Below are 12,502 nucleotides of genomic sequence, written 5' to 3'. Positions count from 1 at the left end.
AATCAAATGAAAGTCAAATATATTCAAACAAAGCTTTTTGAATCAAATGAAAGTCAATTGCATTCCACAATGCTAATTGAGTCAAATGAAAGTCAATTGCATTCAACAAAGCTAATTGAGTCAAATGAAAGTCAAACACCTTTCAACAAAACTTTTTGAATCAAATGAAAGTAAAATGCATTCAACAAAGCTAATTAAGTCAAATGAACGTTAAACACATTCAAACAAAGCTTTATGAATCAAATGAAATTTAATTCCATTCAACAAAGTTAATTGAGTCAAATGAAAGTCAAACACATTCAAACAAAGGTTTTTGAATCAAATGAAAGTTAAATGCATTCAACAAGGCTAATTGAGTCAAATGAAAGTTAAATGCATTCAACAAGGCTAATTGAGTCAAATGAAAGTTAAACACTTTCAACAAAGCTAATTGAGTCAAATGAAAGTCAAACACATTTAAACAAAGGTTTTTGAATCAAATAAAGTCAAATGCATTCAACAAAGCTAATTGAGTCAAATGAAAGTCAAACACATTCAAACAAAGCTTTTTGAATCAATGAAAGTAAAAAGCATTCAACAAAGCTAATTGAGTCAAATGAAAGTCAAACACTTTCAACAAAGCTTTTTGAATCAAATGAAAGTTAAATACATCCAAAAAAAGCTTTTTTAATTAAATGAAAGTCAATTGCATTCCACAATGCTAATTAGGTCAAATTAAAGTCAAACACATTCAAAAAAGCTAACTGAGTCAAATGAAAGTCAAACACTTTCAAACAAAGCTTTTTGAATTAAATGAAAGTCAAATGCATTCAACAAAGCTAATTGAGTCAAATGAAAGTCAAACACATTCAAACAAAGATTTTTAAATCAAATGAAAGTCAATTGCATTCCACAATGCTAATTGAGTCAAATGAAAGTCAATTGCATTCAACAAAGCTAATTGAGTCAAATGAAAGTCAAACACCTTCAAACAAAGCTTTTTAAATCAAATGAAAGTAAAATGCATTCAACAAAGCTAATTGAGTCAAATGAAAGTCAATTGCATTCAACAAAGCTAATTGAGTCAAACGAAAGTCAAACACCTTCAAACTAAGCTTTTTAAATCAAATGAAAGTAAAATTCATTCAACAAAGCTAATTGAGTCAAATGAACGTAAAACAATTTCAAACAAAGCTTTATGAATCAATTAAAAGTTAATTGCATTCCAAATGCTAATTGAGTCAAATGAAAGCCAAACACATTCAACAAAGTTAATTGAGTCAAATGAAACTCAAGCACATTTAAACAAAGCTTTTTTAATCAAATGAAGTCAAATGCATTCAACAAAGCTAATTGAGTCAAATTAAACTCAAACACATTCTAACAAAGCTTTTTGAATCAAATGAAAGTTAATTGCATTCAACAAAGTTAATTGAGTCAAATGAAAGTCAAACACATTCAAACAAAGGTTTTTGAATCAAATGAAAGTCAAATGCATTCAACTAAGCTAATTGAGTAAAATAAAAGTCAAACACTTTCAACAAAGCTAATTGAGTCAAATGATAGTCAAACACATTTAAACAAAGCTTTTTGAATCAAATGAAGTCAAACACATTCAACAAAGCTAATTGAGTCAAATGAAAGTCAAACACCTACAAACAAAGCTTTTTGAATCAAATGAAAGTAAAATGCATTCAACAAAGCTAATTAAGTCAAATGAAAGTCAAACACTTTCAACAAAGCTTTTTGAATCAAATGAAAGTTAAATACATTCAAAAAAAGCTTTTTGAATTAAATGAAAGTCAATTGCATTCCTCAATGCAAATTAAGTCAAATTATAGTCAAACACATTCAACAAAGCTAACTGAGTCAAATGAAAGTCAAACACTTTCAAACAAAGCTTTTTGAATCAAATGAAAGTAAAATGCATTCAAAAAAGCTAATTGAGTCAAATGAACGTTAAACACATTCAAACAAAGCTTTATGAATCAAATGAAAGTTAATTCCATTCAACAAAGTTAATTGAGTCAAATGAAAGTCAAACACATTCAAACAAAGGTTTTTAAATCAAATGAAAGTCAAATGCATTCAACAAAGTTAATTGAGTCAAATGAAAGTCAAACACATTTAAACAAAGCTTTTTGAATAAAATGAAGTCAAATGCATTCAACAAAGCTAATTGAGTGAAATGAAAGTCAAACACATTCAAACAAAGCTTTTTGAATCAAATGAAAGTCAATTGCATTCAACAAAGTTAATTGAGTCATATAAATGTTAAACACATTCAAACAAAGCTTTTTGAATCAAATAAAAGTCAAATGCATTCATTAAAGCTAATAGGGTCAAATGAAAGTTAAACACATTCAAACAAACCTTTTTAAATCAAATGAAAGTCAAATGTATTCAACAAAGCTAATTGAGTTAAATGAAAGTCAAACACTTTCAACAAAGCTTTTAGAATCAAATGAAAGTCAAATATATTCAAACAAAGCTTTTTGAATCAAATGAAAGTCAATTGCATTCCACAATGCTAATTGAGTCAAATGAAAGTCAATTGCATTCAACAAAGCTAATTGAGTCAAATGAAAGTCAAACACCTTTCAACAAAACTTTTTGAATCAAATGAAAGTAAAATGCATTCAACAAAGCTAATTAAGTCAAATGAACGTTAAACACATTCAAACAAAGCTTTATGAATCAAATGAAATTTAATTCCATTCAACAAAGTTAATTGAGTCAAATGAAAGTCAAACACATTCAAACAAAGGTTTTTGAATCAAATGAAAGTTAAATGCATTCAACAAGGCTAATTGAGTCAAATGAAAGTTAAATGCATTCAACAAGGCTAATTGAGTCAAATGAAAGTTAAACACTTTCAACAAAGCTAATTGAGTCAAATGAAAGTCAAACACATTTAAACAAAGGTTTTTGAATCAAATAAAGTCAAATGCATTCAACAAAGCTAATTGAGTCAAATGAAAGTCAAACACATTCAAACAAAGCTTTTTGAATCAATGAAAGTAAAAAGCATTCAACAAAGCTAATTGAGTCAAATGAAAGTCAAACACTTTCAACAAAGCTTTTTGAATCAAATGAAAGTTAAATACATCCAAAAAAAGCTTTTTTAATTAAATGAAAGTCAATTGCATTCCACAATGCTAATTAGGTCAAATTAAAGTCAAACACATTCAAAAAAGCTAACTGAGTCAAATGAAAGTCAAACACTTTCAAACAAAGCTTTTTGAATTAAATGAAAGTCAAATGCATTCAACAAAGCTAATTGAGTCAAATGAAAGTCAAACACATTCAAACAAAGATTTTTAAATCAAATGAAAGTCAATTGCATTCCACAATGCTAATTGAGTCAAATGAAAGTCAATTGCATTCAACAAAGCTAATTGAGTCAAATGAAAGTCAAACACCTTCAAACAAAGCTTTTTAAATCAAATGAAAGTAAAATGCATTCAACAAAGCTAATTGAGTCAAATGAAAGTCAATTGCATTCAACAAAGCTAATTGAGTCAAACGAAAGTCAAACACCTTCAAACAAAGCTTTTTAAATCAAATGAAAGTAAAATTCATTCAACAAAGCTAATTGAGTCAAATGAACGTAAAACAATTTCAAACAAAGCTTTATGAATCAATTAAAAGTTAATTGCATTCCAAATGCTAATTGAGTCAAATGAAAGTCAAACACATTCAACAAAGTTAATTGAGTCAAATGAAACTCAAGCACATTTAAACAAAGCTTTTTGAATCAAATGAAGTCAAATGCATTCAACAAAGCTAATTGAGTCAAATTAAACTCAAACACATTCTAACAAAGCTTTTTGAATCAAATGAAAGTTAATTGCATTCAACAAAGTTAATTGAGTCAAATGAAAGTCAAACACATTCAAACAAAGGTTTTTGAATCAAATGAAAGTCAAATGCATTCAACTAAGCTAATTGAGTAAAATAAAAGTCAAACACTTTCAACAAAGCTAATTGAGTCAAATGATAGTCAAACACATTTAAACAAAGCTTTTTGAATCAAATGAAGTCAAACACATTCAACAAAGCTAATTGAGTCAAATGAAAGTCAAACACCTACAAACAAAGCTTTTTGAATCAAATGAAAGTAAAATGCATTCAACAAAGCTAATTAAGTCAAATGAAAGTCAAACACTTTCAACAAAGCTTTTTGAATCAAATGAAAGTTAAATACATTCAAAAAAAGCTTTTTGAATTAAATGAAAGTCAATTGCATTCCTCAATGCAAATTAAGTCAAATTATAGTCAAACACATTCAACAAAGCTAACTGAGTCAAATGAAAGTCAAACACTTTCAAACAAAGCTTTTTGAATCAAATGAAAGTCAATTGCATTCAATAAAATTAATTGAGTCAAATGAATGTTAAACACATTCAAACAAAGCTTTTTGAATCAAATGAAAGTTAAATGCATTCATTAAAGCTTATAGAGTCAAATGAAAGTTAAACACAATCAAACAAAGCTTTTTAAATCAAATGAAAGTTAAATGTATTCAACAAAGCTATCAGGTATTCACATCATTAATTTGGGAAAGACATGGGAAAAACTTCAAATGGCTGCCAGGGTTATTGTAGCTATTGAGAACCCTTAGGACATTATTGTCCAGTCAGCTAGGCCGTACGATCAGAGAGATGTGATGAAGTTTGCTCAGTACACTGGAGCCCAGGCTATTGCAGGAAGGCATACTCCTGGAACCTTCACCAATCAGCTTCAGAGCAGTTTCTGTGAACCTCGTCTTCTCATTCTGACTGATCCACGTACCGATCATCAGGTTATTGCCTCATCTACATGTGCTAACATTTTTTGAATTTATATTTCATCCATTATTGCTGTCTTGCTCATTCTTCTGATGTATATCATTGAATTGTCTGCAGCCTATCAAAGAGGGTGCTCTTGGAAATATCCCTACCATTGCTTTCCGTGACACTGATTCCCCCATGCGTTATGTTGACATTGCCATCCCTGCTAACAACAAGGGGAGGCACAGCATTGGTTGTTTGTATTGGCTATTGGCTAGGATGGTTCTTCAAATGCGTGGAACCATTGGCGTTGGACAGAAATGGGATGTTATGGTGAGTAAGCTTTGGGTGATTATTTTGTGGGCATTGTGCTGATGCCTTTTACGTAAAATTGTGTTTGTGATATTACCACCTCTTCATTTTGCAAAATGTGTTGAGGCACAAGTTTAATAGAGTGAAACTATTTACTTCTACCTCTTTAATTTACAATTCACAAGAAGTGTTTATCTTGCAGTAATTGAGTACTTTGTCTGTTTAGCTGATTTAAATATACCTACTTTGTCTAGGTTGACCTGTTCTTCCACCGAGAGCCAGAAGAGCCAAAAGAAGCAGAAGAGGAAGAAGCTGTTGTTGCTGACTACGGAGACTATGGTGGTGCTGCTCTCATTGGAGACCAGTGGGCTTCTGCTCCACTTCCTGAGGGGATTGCTTCAGCTGGTCAAATTCCTCTAGTTTCTGATGCTGAGTGGGCTACTGCTCCAGCTAACCATATTTCTTTTTCTTCATAGTTGAGCTAAATTTTCTGTTGCAACTGTTGATTATGGAAAATCATAGTGAACTGTCAGCCTTTTTATTAAATCCAACATTTAGTGCTTTAACTTGATAGTGGAATGTCAGCATTTATTTCTCGAGTTAGTGGATGATTTCATTCTTTCATATACACTATATGGTGCATCACCATATAGTCATATATCCATACGTATGAATTTGCCTTTCTCGGATTGCAGTTGTGAGGGGACTGGTGAATTAGCCCCTCTTCATATCGTTTTCACATTGGAATTCCACAACTGCAATCTGAGAAAGGAAAATTTATATGTGGAACTGTGGAAGTGGTTCATTTTCAGCCCAATTTTTAAAACCAGGTACCGAGTAGCGTTCCTATACCAAATCTTATATCATGAGTTAAGCAAACACTGTTCTAGTGTATTAAAATAGCAAATAATTAAAATATACTTCCAGTAGATGAAAGAGTTGGACTATGTATGTAGAATCACAAATCATAGCTGTAAGTAGGTGAGACGAAACTGTGACGTGCCTATCGTGATTATTTTTGTTTGTGCTTTCTACAGCTCCAGTAGCAGCAACAGCAGTATCAGCAGAAGCTCCAGTATCTTCAATTTCCGAAGGCTGGGAAGAGGTTGCTGCTCCACCCGCTACTGGATGGCAATGAGAGCAGTATTGCAGAGGATAAAATCTTGTTCTTCAAAGGCAACCCTCAAAATTTTGGCATTGAATTGAAAGCTACACACTTTGATACACTTCTAGTTGTAGACTAAAGGTGGACACGGGCCGTGCCCGTGCCGCCGCGGGCCGTGCCTGGCCGTGCCGGGGTGGTGCCCGTGCCGTGCCGACTCCGCGGCGTGCCGTTCCGTGCCGTGCCTGGAATTGGCACACCCCAGCCCACGGCACGGCACGGCCCACGTGCCTAGTGGGCCGTGCCGTGCCGGGCCGCGGGCCAAACCGTGCCTCGGCTTTTTTTTTTTTTTAAAAAAAAAAATAAATGTTAAAAAAACGAATTAAAAACAAAAATGCATATAATTTAAAAAAAATACGAGTGCGATAATCCGAAAACACAAAAAATTGAAGAATAACTAATTTTATTATATGACTGTAGCCGGTACGAATGTACGATAATTCAATAATACAAAATTACAAAATAAGTAATGATAATTAAAAATCGTACAATAGTGTATGAATATTGAATAACTTCATTTATTATACGGAATACGAAGTTCGGTAATACAAAAAGAATACAATAGTGTATAATGTATATATGTAATCATGTAATTATTATTGGTCGTCTTCGTCTTCGCCTTCGTCTTCATCTTCGTCTTCGTCTCCTAGAGGTTCAAGTTCATCCGCCAATTGAGTGGATTGAGAAGTATGAGAACTAAAAGAAGTCGACGTTCCTTCATCGTCGTCGTTTTGTGCATAAGTACGATCTTGAGAATGAGTTTCGGCATCCAACCAATCCTTGAAGCAAACACACATTTCAAGTGTTTCGGGTTTTAGTCTTGTTCTTCTATCGTCTAGAACTCTTCCCGACGCACTAAAAGCTCTTTCGGAAGCAACGGAGGAGACTTGGATAGCAAAAATATCACGAGCCATTGCCGACAAAATTGGATGTTTCACGGCTTGTGATTTCCACCAATCGAGGATGTCGAGGCCAAACTTCTCTTCATCGTCCATGCCTTTCATGAAGTCGTAACTTAAGTACATTTGCAACTCCAAAACATCGCTTTGTGTTATCCTAGATGATGATGATTCTGTACCTGAATACTTAGACATCAAGTTAGCAGCTTGTGCAAATAAACCTTTGGCCCGTTTACTTACATTTTTGGATGTTTGAGAAGGGGAAAATCGAGACACGGTTCCATGTTTACTTTCATAAACATTATGTAAATTAAAAAACTCATCCGTCACCTTATTCTTAAAAGTTTCAACATCATCTTCAAAATTCATGTTACTATAATAAATATCAATTAATAAAAAGGTGCCATCATATTTTTGTCTAGGATCTAAAATAGAAGCAAAAATATAAATCATAGGAATATCGGTGTAATATTTACGCCATTTATCCTCCATGGATGGAAGATATCCACAATAAACATGTTGTGATCGGTGTTCCGCAAAAAGTTGTGCAAGTAAACATGCATTGCTAAGAAAAGAATGAGCACAAGGATTATATACAGAAGAAAAACAATGTGTCATACCATATAGTAATTGTAAAAACTGCATATATTTTTCACAATTAGCCCAATCATCTTCAAGTAAAGCATTTTGTGGATATTTCATATTATAAAAAAGTGTTAAATGAACCTTGTACTCGATTGCCCGACTCAACATTTCATAGGTGGAGTAGTACCTAGTTGGACAATCCGGTGCTATTTTTATGGTTTTTATCCGTTGTTGCCTGCAAAAACCTTTCCATTCTTGATATCTCATGTAAGAGCTATTAATAGTGCAAATAGCATTCCTTATTTTGTGATAAAATGGACCAATTGCTTGTATTCCATCCTTCACACACAAGTTAAGAACATGACAAATGCATCTAACATGAAGTGCATCTCCATCTAATATAACATCGTTCAATTGGGATTTGACCAAATTCGCACTATATGTCATAGAAGTTGCATTATCGAAAGTCATAGACATGATTTTATCCCTAAGACTATATGCATCAATGGCTTCCATTAAATGATGTGAAATGTTAAGACCGGTATGAGGGTATTCAAGCATTTTGAAATGAATGATGCGTTTTTGTAACATCCACTCATTATCTAACCAATGACAAGTAACACATAAATAGTGAAGTCCGTACCCACCATCCCATGCATCGACGGTTAAAGAAACTCCACTAGGAAGATTAGCTAATTCATTTACTAATCTCAATTTGTACTCTAGATAAGTCTTCATGGCAGCAGATCGAACGGTTTTTCGGGAGATTTTTTTGTGTTTTGGTTGTAGTGCTCGGTTAATATAGTTATTGAAGGCATCATTTTCGGCGAAAAGAAAAGGTTGTTCTGCATGTACAATCATTCTCCCAAGTTCATCCCTATCTCTCTCGTAATTGTAAATGAAACCTTGTGGATGGAATTGAGAAATTTTAGGTTGGGTTGGATCACTAGATGGTCCACCACATTTTTTTGTATGTCTAGTAAGGTGTCCCGTCCCTCCCTTGGTATCGGCCGAGAAAATTTTACCACAAGTCCGACACTTGCATTTTTTTTCATCTTTACTTAATTGATAATGTGCCCAACATTCACTCTTTCTTTTGGTTTGAGCAAAATCCTCTTCGGTACACCACTCTAATATGTTAGGATTTTGGGTGTTGGGAGTGTGGGTGGATGGTTCACTCGACCCGGAGGCTTGTGTTTGGCTACCTTGGGAAGGAGGAGGAGGAGGAGGAGGAAAAGGAAATTCATATTGTTGATATTGGGTTTGTTGAAATTGGGTCCAAGGAGCCATATCATCCATTTGTTCTTGCCCTCCCATGTTTTGGGGATGAAAGAAAGGGGTGGAAGTGTTTGGAAAGGGCATGTTAGGGGGGGGCATAGACATTGAAGTGTTTGGGTTTGGTGATTCCCTACGTTTTGACTTGGCTTTTCTAGAGGAGGAGGAAACGTTCTGGTTTGATGCCATGATTAATTAATAATAATAACACAACTAACAATAACAAAGTAACAATTAACAACAATGAGATCAATGAGAATTAATTAGTAAGTAGTTTTTATATAAATTAAATTTTCAAAAATAATTATAATAATAGTAGATTACTTGGATCAATGAGATCCCAGGTAGGAGAGGTTAGGAGCGACGTTGTCCAGAGCCCAAATCCCGCCTTAGACAGATTTCAACAATCCAAATAACCCACAATTAAAATAGAAAGTAGTTTTTATATAATTAAGTAGTTCCAAGTATATAATAATAATAATAATAATAATAATAATAATAATAATAATATTAATAATAATAATAATAATAATAATAATAATAATAACAATAACAATAACAATAATAATAACAATAACAATAACAAATTAAAATAAAGTTGAGTTAGATCTTACAATGACGCTTCAATGCTTTCCCAAATTTATAATTTCTCGAACTTATAATTTCCCGAAATTTTAATTTCCAGAATGTAAATATAACAATTTTTTTTTTTTTGGTAGTAGACTAATAAAAGTAAAAATGTAAAATTTATAAGAGAGTAGGAATTTTTTTTTTCTTTTCACAAAAGAGAGGAAGATTGTATGATTTGTAGGAATTTGAGAATTGAGAATTTGGGAGTAAGAAAATTAGAGAATAAGAGAGAAGAGATGAGTTGATGAATTGTGAATATTTTGGAGGAAAATATGAGGTATTTATAGGGGATTTGGGTGGGAAACTGGGTGGAAAAGTAGCCGTTTATAGCTGTTGGAAAACGGCCATAAACGGCTACTTTCCAACGGCCAGAAGGCACGGGCCGTGCCGTGCCCGGCCGTGCCACGTCCCGTGCCGGCGGGTCGTGCCGGACACCGTGCCGCCCGCCATGCCACGGGCCGTGCCTGTGCCTGTCCCAGTATTTTTGTTCACGGCAAGGCCCACGGCCCACAGGTGGGCTGCCGTGCCGTGCCGTGCCGGTGCCCGTGCCCGTGCCGGGCTACGCCGGAGTCGTGCCGGGCCCTTGCCGCCCGCGTGCCGGCACGGCCCGTGCCCACCTTTAGGCATATTGGATGGATCCACCCACTCAATTGGACTCCCGGAGGGTATTAGGAACCATGGTAAACATCTTGGCAATTTTTATTTTCGGGCGAAAAAAGGTAAAAAAATTCCAAAATTAAAGGATTATAATCCACGCTTTTTGAGGAATTTTGCGGTTACGGGGCCCGGTGGCGAAAATTCTTGAGACCTTAGGGGAAACATCTTAGGGTCATATAATGAAGTTTGGAACCATATATGACCCTTAAATGTTGCCATAAATGTCAGTGGTAGGCTTGAGGTCACGATATTAGTGTAAGTTTGGAACGGGTCAATTTACTGTTTAAAGGCATATTGGATGGTTCCACCCACTCAATTGGACTCCCGGAGGGTATTAGGAACCATGGTAAACATCTCGGCAATTTTTATTTCCAGGCGAAAAAAGGTCAAAAAATTCCTAAATTGAAGACTATAATCCACGCTTTTTGAAGTATTTTGAGGTTACTGGGTCCGGTGGCGAAAAGTCTTGAGACCTTAGGGGATACATCTTAGGGTCATATAATGACGTTTGGAACCATATATGACCCTTATATGTTGCCATAAATGTCCGTGGTAGGTTTGAGGTCACGATATCGGTGCAAGTTTGGAACGGGTAAATTGATTGTTTAAAGGCATATTGGATGGTTCCACCCACTCAATTGGACTCTCGGAGGGTATTAGAAACCATGGTAAACTTCTCGGCAATTTTTATTTCCGGGCGAAAAAGGTTCAAAAAATTCCAAAATTGAAGGCTATAATCCACGCTTTTTGAGGTTACAGGGCCCGGTGGCGAAAAGTCTTGAGAGCCTAGGGGATACATCTTAGGGTCATATAATGACGTTTGGAACCATATATGACCCTTATATGTTGCCATAAATGTCCGTGGTAGGCTTGAGGTCACGATATCGGTGCAAGTTTGGAACGGGTAAATTGACTGTTCAAAGGCATATTAGATGGTTCCACCCATTCAATTGGACTCCCGGAGGGTATTAGGAACCATGGTAAAAATCTCGGCAATTTTTATTTCCGGGCGAAAAAAGGTCAAAAAAATTCCAAAATTGAAGGCTATAATCCAAGCTTTTTGAGGAATTTTGAGGTTACCGGGCCCGGTGGCGAAAAGTCCTGAGACCCTAGGGGATACATCTTAGGGTCATATAATGATGTTTGGAACCATATATGACCCTTATACGTTGCCATAAATGTCCGTGGTAGGCTTGAGGTCACGATATCGATGCAAGTTTGGAACGGGTAAATTGACTGTTTAAAGGCATATCGGATGGTTCCACCCACTCAATTGGACTCCCGGAGGGTATTAGGAACCATGGTAAACATCTCGGCAATTTTTATTTCCGGGCGAAAAAAGGCCAAAAAATTCCAAAATTGAAGGCTATAATCCACGCTTTTTGAGGAATTTTGAGGTTATTGGGCCTGGTGGCGAAAAGTCTTCAGACCCTAGGGGATACATCTTATGGTCATATAATGACGTTTGGAACCATATATGACCCTTATATGTTGCCGTAATTGTCCGTGGTAGGCTTGAGGTCACGATATCGGTGCAAGTTTGGAACGGGTAAATTAACTGTATAAAGGCATACTAGATGGTTCCTCCCACTCAATTGGACTCCTGGAGGGGTATTAGGAACGATGGTAAACATCTCAGCAATTTTTATTTCCGGGTGAAAAAAGGTAAAAAAAAGTTCCAAAATTGAAGGCTATAATCCACGCTTTTTGAGGAATTTTGAGGTTACGGGGCCTGGTGGCGAAAAGTCTTGAGACCCTAGGGGACACATCTTAGGGTCATATAATGACGTTTGGAACCATGTATGACCCTCATATGTTGCCATTAATGTCTGTGGTAGGCTTGAGGTCACGATATCGGTGCATGTTTGGAACGGGTAAATTGACTGTTTAAAGGCATATTGGATGGTCCCACCCACTAAATTGGACCCACGGAGGGTATTAGGAACCATGGAAAAATCTCGGCAACTTTTTTTTTCGGGAGAAAAAAGGTAAAAAAATTCCAAATCTGAAGGCTATAATCCACGCTTTTTGAGGAATTTTGAGGTTACGGGGCCTGGAGGCGAAAATTCTTCAGACCCTAGGGGATACATCTTATGGTCATATAATGACGTTTGGAACCATATATGACCCTTATATGTTGCCATAATTGTCCGTGGTAGGCTTGAGGTCACGATATCGGTGCAAGTTTGGAACATGTAAATCGACTGTTTAAAGCCATATTGGATGGTTCC

General features: G+C 35.4%; 1 pseudogene; it reads left to right on the top strand.

The window, feature by feature from the left end:
* Window positions 1-4,498: 4,498 nt before the first annotated feature.
* LOC145610631 (small ribosomal subunit protein uS2z-like) lies at window positions 4,499-6,201 on the top strand (annotated as a pseudogene).
* Window positions 6,202-12,502: the final 6,301 nt, after the last annotated feature.

Source organism: Chenopodium album, chromosome 24 (genome assembly GCF_948465745.1).
Source record: "Chenopodium album chromosome 24, dcCheAlbu1.1, whole genome shotgun sequence".
Taxonomy (NCBI): Eukaryota; Viridiplantae; Streptophyta; class Magnoliopsida; order Caryophyllales; family Amaranthaceae; genus Chenopodium; species Chenopodium album.
This window is presented reverse-complemented; position numbering and strand designations above follow the sequence as displayed.